Source organism: Balearica regulorum, chromosome 2 (assembly GCF_011004875.1).
Source record: "Balearica regulorum gibbericeps isolate bBalReg1 chromosome 2, bBalReg1.pri, whole genome shotgun sequence".
In the NCBI taxonomy this organism is placed as follows: domain Eukaryota; kingdom Metazoa; phylum Chordata; class Aves; order Gruiformes; family Gruidae; genus Balearica; species Balearica regulorum.
This window is the reverse complement of record NC_046185.1, coordinates 131,508,574-131,523,437: the sequence shown is the minus strand read 5'-3', so window position 1 is coordinate 131,523,437 and position 14,864 is coordinate 131,508,574. Positions and strand designations below refer to the sequence as shown.

The following is a 14,864-nucleotide window of genomic DNA, read 5'->3' as shown; positions in this document are numbered from 1 at the left end:
AGAGAGAGAACCCTCTCATGCCCACACCCTCACTTAAGTAAATCCACACTCCACTCAGTACAGGGACATAAGATCTGCTCCTCACATTTCAGAGTCAATAACTCTGTTGATGAGGCAAAAAGGGAACAAACTATGAGGGTTTTAGCTGTATTCTTTAGGTTCTTAAAGAAGTAGAAACAGATTCATCTTGGCTTTTACAGTATATCAAAACTGACAAAGCTGCCATACTGAATGAGGAAATAGTATATTGATAAACCCACTTCTCGAACAAGAATTTGACTTTCAATACATTTAAACTATTTGGCTTTGCTACTCATCACATCTTATACAGACATTTATGCTTCTTTTTAAGGCATACATTTCAGCAACTAATTTTGATATTTTATTAATGACAGACAAGAGATATAGAACTCACAGCTTTTAAAATGTTCTTTATTGTGCAACTTTTATGTAATTGCCTATCTACTTTGACAAAGAGTGAATTTTATACCAACAGTTCAAAGGATTTTTAGCCTTGTAAAAATTTAATCTATCCACAAGACTGTTCCTGCAAACATTAAAGCAGATGTTTAAAGCACAAGAGTAGACCTGTTGAAATGAGTATGCATAATTGCTGCTAAGTTACATACACAGTCCTACAAATATTAGAATTACATCATGAGATTCATTCCACAAAGAGCTTTGAAGTTCTGCCCTAATAAGCCAGCAAGAGGGTTTTTTTTGCTGCCGGACTCTTGACTAGCTAAAAATCTGGTTGAGATGAATATAAACTATTGTTTGAGTCAAGGAAGAAAAAAAGGAAAAAAAAAACCCACAATAGAACGGAGAAAATCTGAAGCTGCGGTACAACACAAAACACTCCAAACTATTTACTGTATTTAAATGTATTCCCCCACTTGGCATAACTCTTGTGGCACATTTCCAAGTACAATCATTTGGGGGGGGTTTAAGCACTTGCAATTGGAGCATAAATGGCAAAAATACATCCCTATGTGCTGTTTGGAGCACTAGGAGGCACTGTCATTCTGTGGCTTCCCTACTACTACACCACCACCACTTACAGGTAGTATCATCCCATTGTCAGACTAATTTTCTAGGATGCTCCCTTTTCCCAGAACATCCAACACACAGAATATTATATGTTGATTAAACAAATGTTGATATTACGCATTACTGGATATTTGGACCAACATCAATTTATGTGTTGAATGTACTGTGGATTTTAACTCCATCACCGTCATGGTCATCAGACTAGCTTAAACTGAGGACTGGCTTTAGTAGAAAGTATTTCAACTGAAGTAAAACAGCAGAGGAGGTTTGAAGAGATGTTTTCTTAAGGTACAGTTGACTACAAGTAGATTACATTGTGGTTTCATGGAAGAATTTAGAGCATATGCATTCCCCTTCTTGAAAAATGTATTTCCTAGAAACAAGAGTTCACCAGGTCCATATATAAAGATGAGAGAATGTCTGAACCAAGGTTCTTTGAATACTGAAAAGGCCCCAAATTCAAACAAAAACTGTCTATATTAGCATACTGGTTTGGATCCCAACCATCCCTACTTATCACACTTTGCTTTATACTACAGAGGCATCACAAAGAGGATAAACTTTCAGGTGCAATTAGACTGGAAGAGGCACTCCAGAAGCACACTGAACAAGGTCCAGCTGCTAATGGACATTTGGTCCATGGAACCAGACTAAACTGACTCCATGAGAAAACTTTTCTGAAACATGCACAGTGCGAATATCAGGTCCTTGGCACAAATTTGTCCTTTATGAATCTGTTGCAAATGGTCCACACTACTTGCTAATGCAATCCTGTTCACAGTGGAGGTGATGTAATAGGCTTGGCTTAGGATGGTAAAAAAAGAACCTAATGGTTCTTACTAGTGGTTTCTGGTACTATGCCCTGAAACAACAACTATGTGCGGGAGATGTCCTCTAAACACAGCAGCCTCAATTACCCCAATGTTGCAACACAGAATAGAGTCAAAAGGTGAAAATACAGTAGAAGTCCTTCTGTATTATTAAGACACTGTGTAAGAGGAATCATGCAGACGTTTAAAATAATCTAGTACAATGTTTCTTCTGTATCTCTTCTTTCACCATCGCTACCACTGCAGTGAGAAAATATTCTTCACCTTCTCAATATGTCAAAATGAGACTAATCAACACTAATCAAACCAGTGAACTCTTCCAGAGCTGTAGATCCAAAGAACCCTTGAGACACAGGGTATGTTCCATACTCTGCTGGTACTCAGAGACCCTAATGGCAAACAAGCTACAAAATTCTTGTGATGACAATGCAACAAGGAACTAACTACATTCGTTAAGGGTTTTTTTCAGTTAGTCTATGAAAGCTGTTGCAAGTAATTATTTAATTTGCAGTCTGAAGAAAAAACAGAAAAATAATCTTCCAATCATAGAGGATTCTACCATCCACACAATTTAAAAAGTGGACAATGAACTCTACACTGAGTTTTTTGCATGAATTCATTGATGATTTTTTTTCTTCCAATTCCTTTTTCTTGGGGGAGGATTAGATTACTTGAGTATAAAATGGATAAGAGTTTGGCTTAAACAGTGCATTCCTTCAATGGAATGTGGTATCTTCATGATAAATAGGCATAAACTTAGCAGTTTCCTCTACTAACACATTACTTAACCATCTTTTTATATTAGACTCTAATTTAATGCCATTATTAATTGGTATTTTACTGTCTTCTAGTCTCTGACACAGGCATTGTCATTGCACAATACTAGTTTATACCTTGGATAATCGCAGTTTGTGGGTTAATATATTCCATTCAACACTTTAATAACAGTAAACAAAAACAGCTCAGCTATGCAGCAAAATCTAACAAACCACACAGATGGTTATAATGTTTTCATTGTGTGGTTTCCATAGCAATCATATTGCAAATCTGGAAGCTTCTTGCAAACAAGCAGCTTGTATTTACATGCCTCTCGGCTGCAGCATGGAACTCTACAACACGTGAAGTTGTTATTCCAATCACATATTGTTAGAAAAATCATTGGAAGATGTTTTGATCAGTTAAGATAAAAACTGCTGCAGTGAACTAATTTTTCATCTATTTCATAATGATATAAGCAATCACACGCTTGTAATGCACATTAATATATCTTCATTTGAAATCTCACTGCGGTGTCAGAAGGTTATAAGCATATAAACAGGTCCTGTAAGACAGGATCCCACAAAAATACTTGTATTATTAAATAGTCAGTTAAAAAAAACCCACACACACAGTGTCTTTACTATTATACTGAGCAGGGATGACAGACAAATGCATGCAAACACAAAGGTGTAAACATGAAGAACTCTGCTGACACTGAGCATCATGGGTCTATACTGCTTTGCGTAAGAAAAAGTAAAACATACAATGGCACAGTAACACCAAGAGTATTACTCCTCCACACTGCTTTTTTGCTACCAAATAATGACTCTGCACAAATGTAAACAAGAACTTTCAAACATGAATAAATGCTGACCGTGGGAAAGAGTCAAGACCTTTTCTCTCCCAGGTTTATAATTTTATGAATTGACCTAACCCCATAACAGATGTGTTATTACTCTAATACGGAACATAAATCAATCCAGCTATGTAATGTTTTTAAAAAATTACCAAGAACTGGCTTTTTTTACAAACAAAATTATTTGTTTAGAGAAACATTTAAGCAATTCCAAAGAAGGAACAATAAACACACAAAATTTAAGAGCACTAAATCATTTTTATAATTTGGCCAAACCAACACCTTCTGCAAGCATTAGCAGTGAGGGCTAGAGACCATCTGGGGCCAAAGGAATAAGAATTAACACCCTGTTTTATGCAGGGCCAGCAAGCTGCCTTACCCGAGGACCATGCTCCCCAGCCTTGGGGAGGGGTCCTCTGCAGTATTCTCACTAAATACACACCTGCACATGCCTATACACACACACCTGCACATGCCTATACACTTCACCCAAGCTCTTACTGTGTTTTAGCCTAAGCAGCTTGATATCCCTGAAATTCTCCATGTGTTGCTTGATCCTAGGCTTATTTGCCTTGGTGTGGGTATGTATACTGGCAGGGACTTTCCTTTCTGGCCTCTTCTTTTAGACTCCGGATCCACTCGTTCTGTAAGGAGAGATCTCCAAATCCAAGTGGCAAAACTCTAGTTTTAATAATCCTCCAATATTCACATAGATCTGCCCCTTTCCCCCAGTTCCTCCTGGACATGACAGATTACTGGAAGATTTACACACAACTTCTTGACATTTCACCCTGCATTCCCAGCAGCACTCTGGTGCACTCTAAACAAATAAAACAGCTTGGAAAAGGCTGCTGAAGGTGCTATTCTCTAGCCATGGTGTGAGATCTGGGGTACAGAGGAGAGGGGGAGACAGCCTATCTTTTATTCAAGCTCCAATCTGACTGTATCGGGGTGCATGTTTTGGGGGTGAAAATGCCTCCAGGATGGTGACACAAGTGGGAAACAAGCTGGTTGCTGTTTAGAGAAGAGATTAGAAGTCTAAGAATTTCTTACCATGAAAGAAGACAGGACAATTCTTATTTTATTCCTAGTTCTATGGGTCAGCTAGCTAACACCCAATGGCTCAAACAGAGAAGTCATATTCTTGTGTGACAAGCTTGAGTGCAAAAATTATTTCCACAACATAGGCAGAACAGACAGAACCAGGCCACACAGACACAGGCTAAACACTGGGATCGCAGAGGAGGTGACATTAAAAGTTGCATCTGAATAGATGGTCACCACCGTGCTCAGAAATACGATGGGAAACACAATACAGAATTATATTTGAACAGAATACAGAGAGAGATCTCCAGGTTATGAACAATATAAAAATACATTTTAATGAAAAATATTATGCATACTGAGATACCTTAGTTTTAGTTGAGGACAACCCATGTCAACTCCTAGTGCCAATTCCTTCCAACACATGTGATCCAAGTCCGATTCCAAGTGGAGGTAAAAGGTTTCACTCAAATACACTACCAGCTAAACTGGATGGGACCTCCAACTAACACTTTTTGTGAAAGTTTTCATCAGCTCTTGAAAAACCACCATTATTTAAACTCTAGAGTAAGTAAGGTTGACTATATGCACCACTTTGTCCAACCAGTAGACAGTAAAAGAAGTCTGTTATTACTATTGGCAATGTACTGATCTCCCAATGGCCTCGAATAAATAGCATTGGCTGTACAAAGTGAAAAAGCTAGAAGCATTAAATACTTTGGGATAGAAGGGACTAGTGGAAATCGCTTAGTCTGACAACCTGCTCTAACTCTGAAAATTAGATGATGTTTCTAGGAAACAGCATTTGGTTTCTTTTGATACTCCATACTAAGCTATTCAGCAGCAGTTTATAAGGGTCTGTGCATTCTAATGGTTCACGTATGAGACACCTGAAGCTAATGACTTTATAGAACAGGATTAGCTCAAATGACTCAGTTTTGTCCAGATATTGCCAAGTCACCAGATGTCAGGTTTCCTGAATTCCTTGAGAAATCCTGCACTTTTTTTTCTCCTCAGTTGCACTCCTTGTATCTTGAAAAGGTGCTACTGTGCACCATCGTTACTCCCAATTGTGTAAGCAGTCTGAATAACCAAACCAGCCATCTCAGCTAAAAATGAAGCACTGCCTCCTATTGAGAAGACCTTGGAAAAGTTACCTCATCATCCTCACAGAAAATACTACCAGATTCTGTTATAAATTAACTCAGGATAAATACTGCAGGAAAAGGAGGTGAGAAGGAGAGGAAGTGATATTGGAGTCCTGGAATGTCACTTAGACTTTTTTTTTTTTCTTCCAGAAAATGGCACGCTCAAACAATTTTCCCGTGACACCACCCAGTGAATCTAAGTATATGTTATGGTTTGGCTTAATCAAAACCAAAAAGCAGATATAACATTCCCTTCCTAACAAAAGCATTTTGGAGTTACAGCATTTACTAAACTAAAAAGTGAAAAAAATCCCAGTCCCACCAGGGACAAATACAAAACACACTTTAAGACTACAATTCTCTAGTCTTGTGCAGAAGAATGTTGTTTGGATCATATAACTATTGCTATGAAGAATAATAATAGAGTGAGGAAAAAATCTTTTTCTAAATATATCTGTGAAAAAGACACTAGAATTCTCCTGTATTATCACACACATACCCATCCACATGAACTATATACTACAGCAATGGATTAAAAAAACCCCATGGTTTTAAAAGCAGGAAAATACTATATGACTACTCACTAGTTTACTGGGGAAAAAAGAAAAAGGAACAAAAGTTTTCTCCAGCAGAAAAATTTTTGTAATGTTTTAGGGCATAAAGTATGAAGACTAAGTGATCAAAGAACACATCTCTGTCCTTGGAGGAAAAACAGTTACTCTCACATAAGACAGAAAATTGAGCATTGTCTGCAAGGTTGTCCACAGTTGCTCCAAAGGAACTGTTGCAAAGTGAATCTTCTCATTCTACTGTGCATAATTTTACAAAGTTTTCAAGAAATGTAGGAGTGTGCTTTGCTTTACTTACCTTCCCTACTTGTTGAGACCTGAATATGTTAGCACCTTCCCTTTCTTTTTCTTTCCTTTCCCCAGAACTAAGTGTCCCCATACCCTTGCTTCCCTGTCCTTGCCCCATTCTGTAGTCACAACCAATTTGTAAAAAGCCTGTATCTTCTTCAGACCCAACAAATTTTGTTCATTTACCAAACACAGAGGTTCTAAGTATGAAAGTTGCTGTTTCCAGGGCTTCAGAAGGCCCTTTGGGCTTTAAGAGCAAAGTATCACAATGGGAAGAAAAACATGGCCATTTGAATGACAGGGCAGAATATATTCATTAGAAGAACTGAACAATCCGCAGAGGTACAGGCAATTCCTGGTTTTAGTTATGAATATATTAAGATTTCATGAACTCAGCTTTCTGCTTGGACTGCCTGCTCGGAGCTCTCCGTGCAAATAAGCAACCTTCGGTCATGTTTTGAGTGACAGCTGAATCAACTCAGTTGTTCATAGTCTTCCAAACAATAAATAATTTAAAATCTCCAATTTAAAAAAACAAACAAACAAACAAACAAAAAACCCCTTTATATTCTCTACATTCTCTTTTCTTTTCTTAAACAAACACAGATGCAGAAGAATTAACAATTTGACAATTTAAGGTTAAAGGAGGGAAAGAAATTAGCTAGTCTGACAGGATTAGGAGGAATAGAAATGTAAAGTCTTAGCTACACCAATAGTAAGCTTGGGAGGACAGGAGGTAGAAAAAGGCAGGAAAAGCAGGAGTATATATCAGGAAAGACCATTTAGAAAGTCTAATTTTTGGAATATTAAAATTTCTTTGACAAAATGATCTAATTATTATTAATAAAATTCAATACAAATATGCCAAAGTGCAATGTGCACTGCATAGAAATAAGGGCTGGGTTTGGCAATGACCTTTTTATTTCCTCATGAAGAAAGACCTGATAATAGTAATTCTTCTCAAGAGAAAAGATAAAGGTCATCACAAGCAAGTTCAATTGTAGATATGCACACAATAATTATAATGAAGAATAAAAGAAATTACAGAGATCCACTTCTGCAAACTCATTCATTCTTTTCCCAGTTTGTGTTTACAATTAAAGTAACTATTTCAGGAATTTGTTTTCAGAAATCAAGTGTCTTAGAATTGTCTAATCCTATATGCTGAGTGAATTAGTCAGAAAACAAATAAATATTTGATGGGTCATCAAAGAAGGTGAAAATTTCATAAGTGACTTCAGAATCCAGCTCCTTATAAATTCCTTTAAGTTTCATTAGGCACTTTTTAAAATGTTACCTGTTTTTTTAAGAGATTAGATAACAATTTTCACACCTGAACAGAAGCATCTCTGAAGGTAAAGTTTCATGTTAGCTTCCAACAAAAGCCCAATTTTGGCTCCACTTCTAAAAAATCTTCCTAAAGCCTCAAATTTGGCATACAAAATCGAGGCAATAGGCATCTTACCTAAATCCATACTTAAACATTTAAAAAAGGAGTAAAATATTTTAAGATACTGCTTTTAACAGGCTTCAACAGTGTAAAGGAAATCTTCTGAGGTTTAATGTTTCTACACGCTCATCTAATTATTTAGCTGATTAATGAAAAATGCTCTCTCCTCTGTCCCCCCTCGCCCTCCCAAAAAAGTAGTTGCAATTACTGTACAGATTACAAATTAGTAGCTCAAAGGGACAAAACAAACAATGATTTTGAAGTTGATTCCATGGTTGTATTGTAGGTTCACAGGAATTTGTGCTAGAGATTGCTTGCCTAAATCCATGTGGCATGTACATAAGTACATTTTTATACATAAACATAATAAAGATTTATGTGAATTCACTGTAACTAAAATAAATTTGTTTGTTCTCTCAACCCATAATAGCTCTTAGTTATGTAAATAGTTTAAGTGTTCAACATGACATTTCATAAACCTTATTATTCAAATGTTTTGCTAAAATAAATGTGGTGGCTATTAAAATCTACATAGAAAATATAAATAGTTCTCTATGTAAATACATCTAGCAATCAAATATTCAATTAACTAATCTACACTGTATAACTATGTATTACAGTGTTATTTGACAACCATGTACAGGGGTTATATTTCTCAGGCTTAAATTTATATGATACACAGAAAAAAAGTCTGTAAATGTCAAGTAAAGTTTCCCATACTCGTTGATCAGCAGCAAGATTTAAATTTAAAAGCCATTTCTGAAAACTACATTAGCCCCAATTGTGATAAATGTGACTTGACATAATATTTACGTACATAGAATTCATAAAGAAAGCACCTTGTTTAAACCACATAATATCCTTTAATAATCTGCAGAGTTCAAGTATTCAAATTTATAGTGTGATTCCAGAAATGAACTTACGCAAAAAAGGGACAGAAGACAAGGCATTTCAGCATAGCTCACTTTAGTGAAAGGAAACACAATACAGTTGTTGGCATGTTTCCACAAGAAAAGTCTGGCTCCCAGATGCTTCTCTTATAACTCCTTTAAAAATGTTCTACCAAGATATTTTTACATTCTCTGTGTTGATCATTAACTGCACATTGACCAAAAAAAAAAAAAAACCCAAAAAACAAAAACCAGCAGCTTTCACCCTATGGGTATTTTCATGAAAAGTAACAAACCCACACCACTGCCTCTTTTTCACTGTTTATGGCCCATGCCATCAAATTAAATTATGTCAACTACATTAAATCCTTTCTCCAGTTTAAATGATGAAATAAAGTAATTGTAAAAACATTCTTGTTATGATTCACTATTAAACAAAAATCAGGTTAAATCAGAAATAAGCAGAAAATTATAGCTGCAACGCAGACTGTTGACACACACCATATTTTGGGTAACATTCCCACATTCATTTCTACAAATGTCATCCCATTCTCATATGTTAGATCCAGAGCAGGTCCAGCCACTTTGGATGCCTGATCTTTCTAGCCCTACACACCACGTGCCACGACGCACCTCAGAGATGAGGAAGGACAGCAGGGATCCGGAAATAGTTCATAAGGAGGAGATGACAACTGCTCCCCAGGCAGCTCACCGTGTTACCGTGAGACTGGTACGCAGAAAAACCCAGGGCCCCCAGAGTCCCAGATTACTTTAATTCCCTCGCAGCTGGTGCTTTGGATTATCCAGCTCTCATGCCAGAGACACAACACAGTCCCAGTTGCACCGTAAGAGCCACCATTTGTAGGCCTGAGCTAGGCAGTTTAACCAGAAATTGGGTCTTACCATCTGTATGGAAATTATGTCAAAATCATATCCATCTTTAACTTTTGTTTATTGAATTATTTGAAACTACTGTTCAACACATAGTAATGGAGATGCCTCACTTCTTAAAGAAACAAATTTGAGACAGGTATGGAAGCAAGTATAGGTTCAGTTAGCATATTTTGGGACAACGGAAGGATGACCCTCAGATTCCCTCCTTTAATTCCCAGTTTTACTCACTGTTGCCTTCAAGATTCAAGAACAGAATAACTGTTACAGTCTGCTAAGACAAAAATCCTTCCACAAAGCCAAGATGGAAGTACTGGAACCTCTTCCTTAAGGATATTGAAAGTTCCTGAGGTCTTAAACTCGTTTTCATTAGAACACAAACTCAGAGTTTTTAGGTGGAGAAAATCAAGATTTGCTAGGAAAAAGTAGAATTCAAAAAAAGGACTGAAACAAAATATCACACTGTGCCAACTGCGTCCTTTCTGGATGAGCAAATTTTCCTCCTACCTTGCTGTCTAATCCAAACTCACTGATTTGCCAGAAACTTTCCTCAGTCTCTTCTGGCTTCTTAAGAAAACATACTTCCCTTCACTGCTGAAGTTTATCTGTGTACCTGCCCTTCCCTGGAGCATCCTTCTCTCTACTCTAGGGCACAGTAGACTCCTACATGTTACCCTCTCCACCTCATCCAGTGTGTGGTTGGAGAGCTATACCCTGTTGACCATTTTCTTTTCCTAGGAGCAACCAACCTGCTTCTTTCAAAGACTCCTTCTCAGCCCTGGGAGCACCAGCCAAGTGAAGGAAACAGGCAGTCTTTTCCTATGTTGCCTTCCTGGTATATGTGTAAACTAGACATGGCATCCACTGCAAACACAGTATACTTAACACACAAGCCAATCAGATATACATGCCTATGGCCAGTAAAATTCATGAAGCTCTGGTTAATTAGTAGTGTTTTGCTTGGCTAATCTCTCCATTTTGAGAAGAGTGGGAAGGAAAGCGAGTAGCAGATTAAAAGCACACTGAGCAGAAAAGATGTATACAGAAGGATTTATGCTGATGCCTTTCTTAAGGCTGAAAAATTCAAATAACAGATTTGTATCTACAGTAAGAGAGTGATTAATTCAGCCTTTAAAGTCCACCTTGCTGGGTCTTATTTGAGAATCCAGTTGTATAAATTATGGTTCTTTAATAGCTACCTTGTGGAAACCAGAAAAGTTGAGAAGCAATAGCCTGAGGCACCATATAACCTCTGGTTGCTCTTGTTTCTCAAAAAACTCTCTACCTAATGGTTTTAATAGCCTGATATGCAGTCATTCATCACAAATTCAAAAAGTAAAGGTTCCTTGATCTATCTATGTAGTATTCATCACAGTTATATCCAAGTAGTAGAGCAAGCCCAACATTTCTATTTTCATAAATATACATAATACAATTGACATTTTGCTTTGAACTTGCTAAACGACAGCAATTCCTCAAACTTATGGTTAATAAACTCTCTCACATACTAAGACATTTCTTCTGAATGCTTTGCATTAGAATTATTGCACTGCTTCTTAATTACATAAAACTAGTGCTACCAAAGAAAACTACTTTGCTTTCAAAAGAACAAACTTTGGGCCCAAAACCCATTGAAGACATGCATGCATAAACAAACCTTCGTTCACATTTACCATGAAGCCAGATGTCAAACAGAGTCAACAATGAAAAACTATGATACAAGTAAAATTAGTTGGTGTGATTTTGTCTCGCCAGGACGACAAGTGTTTCTGAGACAGGATTCTATCTCTTAATAACAAACAACTTCTGTCACATACTGTTCACATCAGATTGGTTTTACAAATCAATAATGTCAAACATTGTTTAGTGCTGGTGCACAGAAAATAGTATAAAAACGATTGGTCAGTACTTGCAATAAAATATCTTATTTCAGTAAGTAAATGCCTTTCAATGAGTTGTGTGCCAATTAGTTTTTGAAAGAGTTCTTTAAACATGAAACTGCATGATTAAAAATACTTCCGTTTTAGATATTATTAAGGTATGCATTCTAATTTTAAGTAAACAAACTTCAAAATGCCAATAGACAATGCAGATTTAACAATCTATTCCTGGTTTTTTTTGGGGGGGGATTTTTTTTTTTTGTCTGATTAGGCTTTAGGGTATTTTTTTTAAAACTCTGAAATACAGAAATAAAATTCAGCCCTTGATAACCCAAGACTTAATAAACACAGTTTTCCAACATGAACTCGCTTCATTTATTGTAACATTTGACCACAACTTCAGGAAGGTTGCTTCTATTTTCTCCACTTGTAAACTCTGAAACCTATGAAGTTAAATGTCTGAAAACTATGAAGTCTCGCATGCAGTTCAAAGGGAGTAGAATAAATGCCTAAACTTAACAGCACACATTTTCCATTTACTATAGATATTATAATTAACCATTCTGAATTTCATAGCTGACCAAATTTTCTGCAGAAGTATACAACCAAATAAAGAATACTCTTTTCTAAGAGTATTTCTCAGTAGACAACCCCATTCCAAGTCCAACCAGTGAATATACTCTTCACATGCAAATCAGACAAAATATTATTATTCCATTTTTATTGGCCTCCTCACTTGCATGTTTGTGAATGTGTGTATGATGGGGAGGGGCAGGGGTTGAATTGCATCACAGACAGTAGGCTTTCTGACAGCTATGGACCACCTGTTGTTCACAGACCACCACTTTATATTCACTTCCCAAGAAACACAGAACAGCCTGTGAACCTTGTTTTTCCTCCTGAAGACTTGCCACTTCCCACCCAATGGACATTTCATTCTTTTCAGCTACACCAGATTGCCTTACCTCCTCTTCCATCACCGACACCTAACATCAATAGAAAGAGAAGGTTGCTCTTTAGATGTAGGATTACATTAACTGAAGATTAAGCCCAAGCTCTTGTGGCAAACAAAAGCTGAGGTCCAGGTATCCAGTTCCTAACCACCTTCTGGATGGTCTTTAAACAGAAAAAGTTGTCTGGATTCATAACTCATGTCTTGTGAGCACTTAGTACTAACTGAATAACACTCCATGGTATATATAAATCCCATAAGAGTGCTGCCTCAAAACCCAGAGTGCCAGAGAATTCAGGTGCAGCTCCATTTCATCATAGCAGTTGGGATTCAGCAATGTACAGCTGAAAGAGGTTGTTTTTCAATGATTTCCATGTCTGGCATATAATCAAAGACACTTAGTAGACCCCAAATCCCAGTGATCAAGACAGCAAAACCACACATCTTGGACAGAAAAAAAAAATCTTTACTGTTCCTTGATACCAAAAGGTAGTTTACATCTGCTTTTCACTGCTCTTGTATTATTTTAATTACTACTTATATACAGCAAACTGAGCAAGCCCTGTAGCACCCTCTTCTCCTTATTCTGGTACTCCACCTACCAGCAAGGTACCATGGGTAAAAATACTCCATATATAAAAACACTGCAATGGGTAAACAAGTGAAAATATTAAGTTTTTAACAACGAGATTCAATCTTTGAAAAAATTGAAGAATGATCTCTCCTCAGTACCTCAAAAGGAAAAAAATCCCTTGTTCTGTTCCTGAATCTGAAAGCTGTTTTATCAGAAGTTATTCAAAACACTTTCAGTAATTACTTTGGAAACTCATCTTGAGTACTGTCCTCAAAAATGCTGATCTTACATCCGGTCTTTTCAGTTTCAAATATTCCAGACGCTACTTATACTTTATACTTTGAAATCATTTCATTTACTAATTAAAGGCACTTAGAATTCTTTCTGTGCAAACAATAAAAATAAAAAATTAATAGCACATCAGCATTATATACAACTTCTGTGGACAAGAAGTAAAGAATTCCCTAACTACTTGAGGCAAACAACAAATGCTGGGAGGAATTTGGACAATATACCAGGACATGTAATATACTGACTTAACAGCAATGATCACAGGTAACGTCTCAGATTCCATAATCACATGTGTGTCTGCTGACTTAAACCGACTGCTCTGGTTTACAATGACTAATTATCAGTTTCATCATTTTAGCTTACAGGTTTTAGGAACTGATTATACAGTTGTAATCCGTAACTGGGACTGCTTGACACTAAACGCTATGTTGGGACCACAGACCCTGACTGTGATATATTGAAAACTCTAAAATAAGCAAAGGTCTTCTGAAAAGGCATTTTCATTAACACAGCGCTGTGAAATCTTCACTTCTAGTGCCAAAAAGTCAATACATCTGACACTACATTTTGAGAACACAAATATTTGCTATGAGTCAGTGTTCATGAGTGACAGATCAAACTTACACTCAAACCCCACTACATTATCATTACTAGAAGAGGTAAATCAGAGATCACGTTCCTTTTTCCCCCTCCAAGCTCATGACAAGGGTACAACATCATAAAAACAATTTGCTTCTTCAAAGCTGAAGCAATCCAGCAACAAGAGAGGATAAGGATGGTGTTAAGTTATGCTGCTTAACTGCAGAGGTTAGCCATTAGAAAAAATTAAAGCAAAGCTGCTTAAAGAGACAACCATAAGAAAGACACGGGAAGATCATTCCCTACCTTCATAGTCAATGTCAGAAATTAATTCTGAAACAACATCCATATAATTCTAAAACTATTTAAAAGACTTCGTGTAAAATAAGTAAACAAATTAAAGTGTTTCATTGTGTAGCACGCTTCCTATTGCATAAAACTTAAGACACTTACCTTTCTCTGAGCTTTGCCTTAGTTACAGATTTTCCCTAGCTAAGCTTCCAACTACACTGCAAAACAGAGTTATTGGTCAGATATCTGTGCTTGACCAAACTGTTTGGCAGAGGACCGATAGCGGGAATCAAAAAAACAAAAGCAAGCTTTCCATTCCCATGATCCTTGGCCCAATCAGAAATTGAATCAATCCTCAAATATAATTTACAGCAAGCTAAGAACTGATGCAAGTTGTATTGGCTGGGTTAGTTCTCCACAGCAATTCCCCTCACTAGAGGGAGATCAACATAGCAATGAATTTCACCGCCTTTACCCGTCTCTCACCCAGCAGTTCTCTGTGTCATGGACAGGCTGAGAAAA

General features: G+C 36.9%; 1 protein-coding gene across 2 annotated transcripts in view; it reads right to left on the bottom strand.

Annotated features, from left to right (window-relative positions):
* Nucleotides 1-14,864, bottom strand: part of SKAP2 (src kinase associated phosphoprotein 2) — a 122,034-nt gene that overhangs the window by 19,791 nt on the left and 87,379 nt on the right. The window lies entirely within an intron of this gene.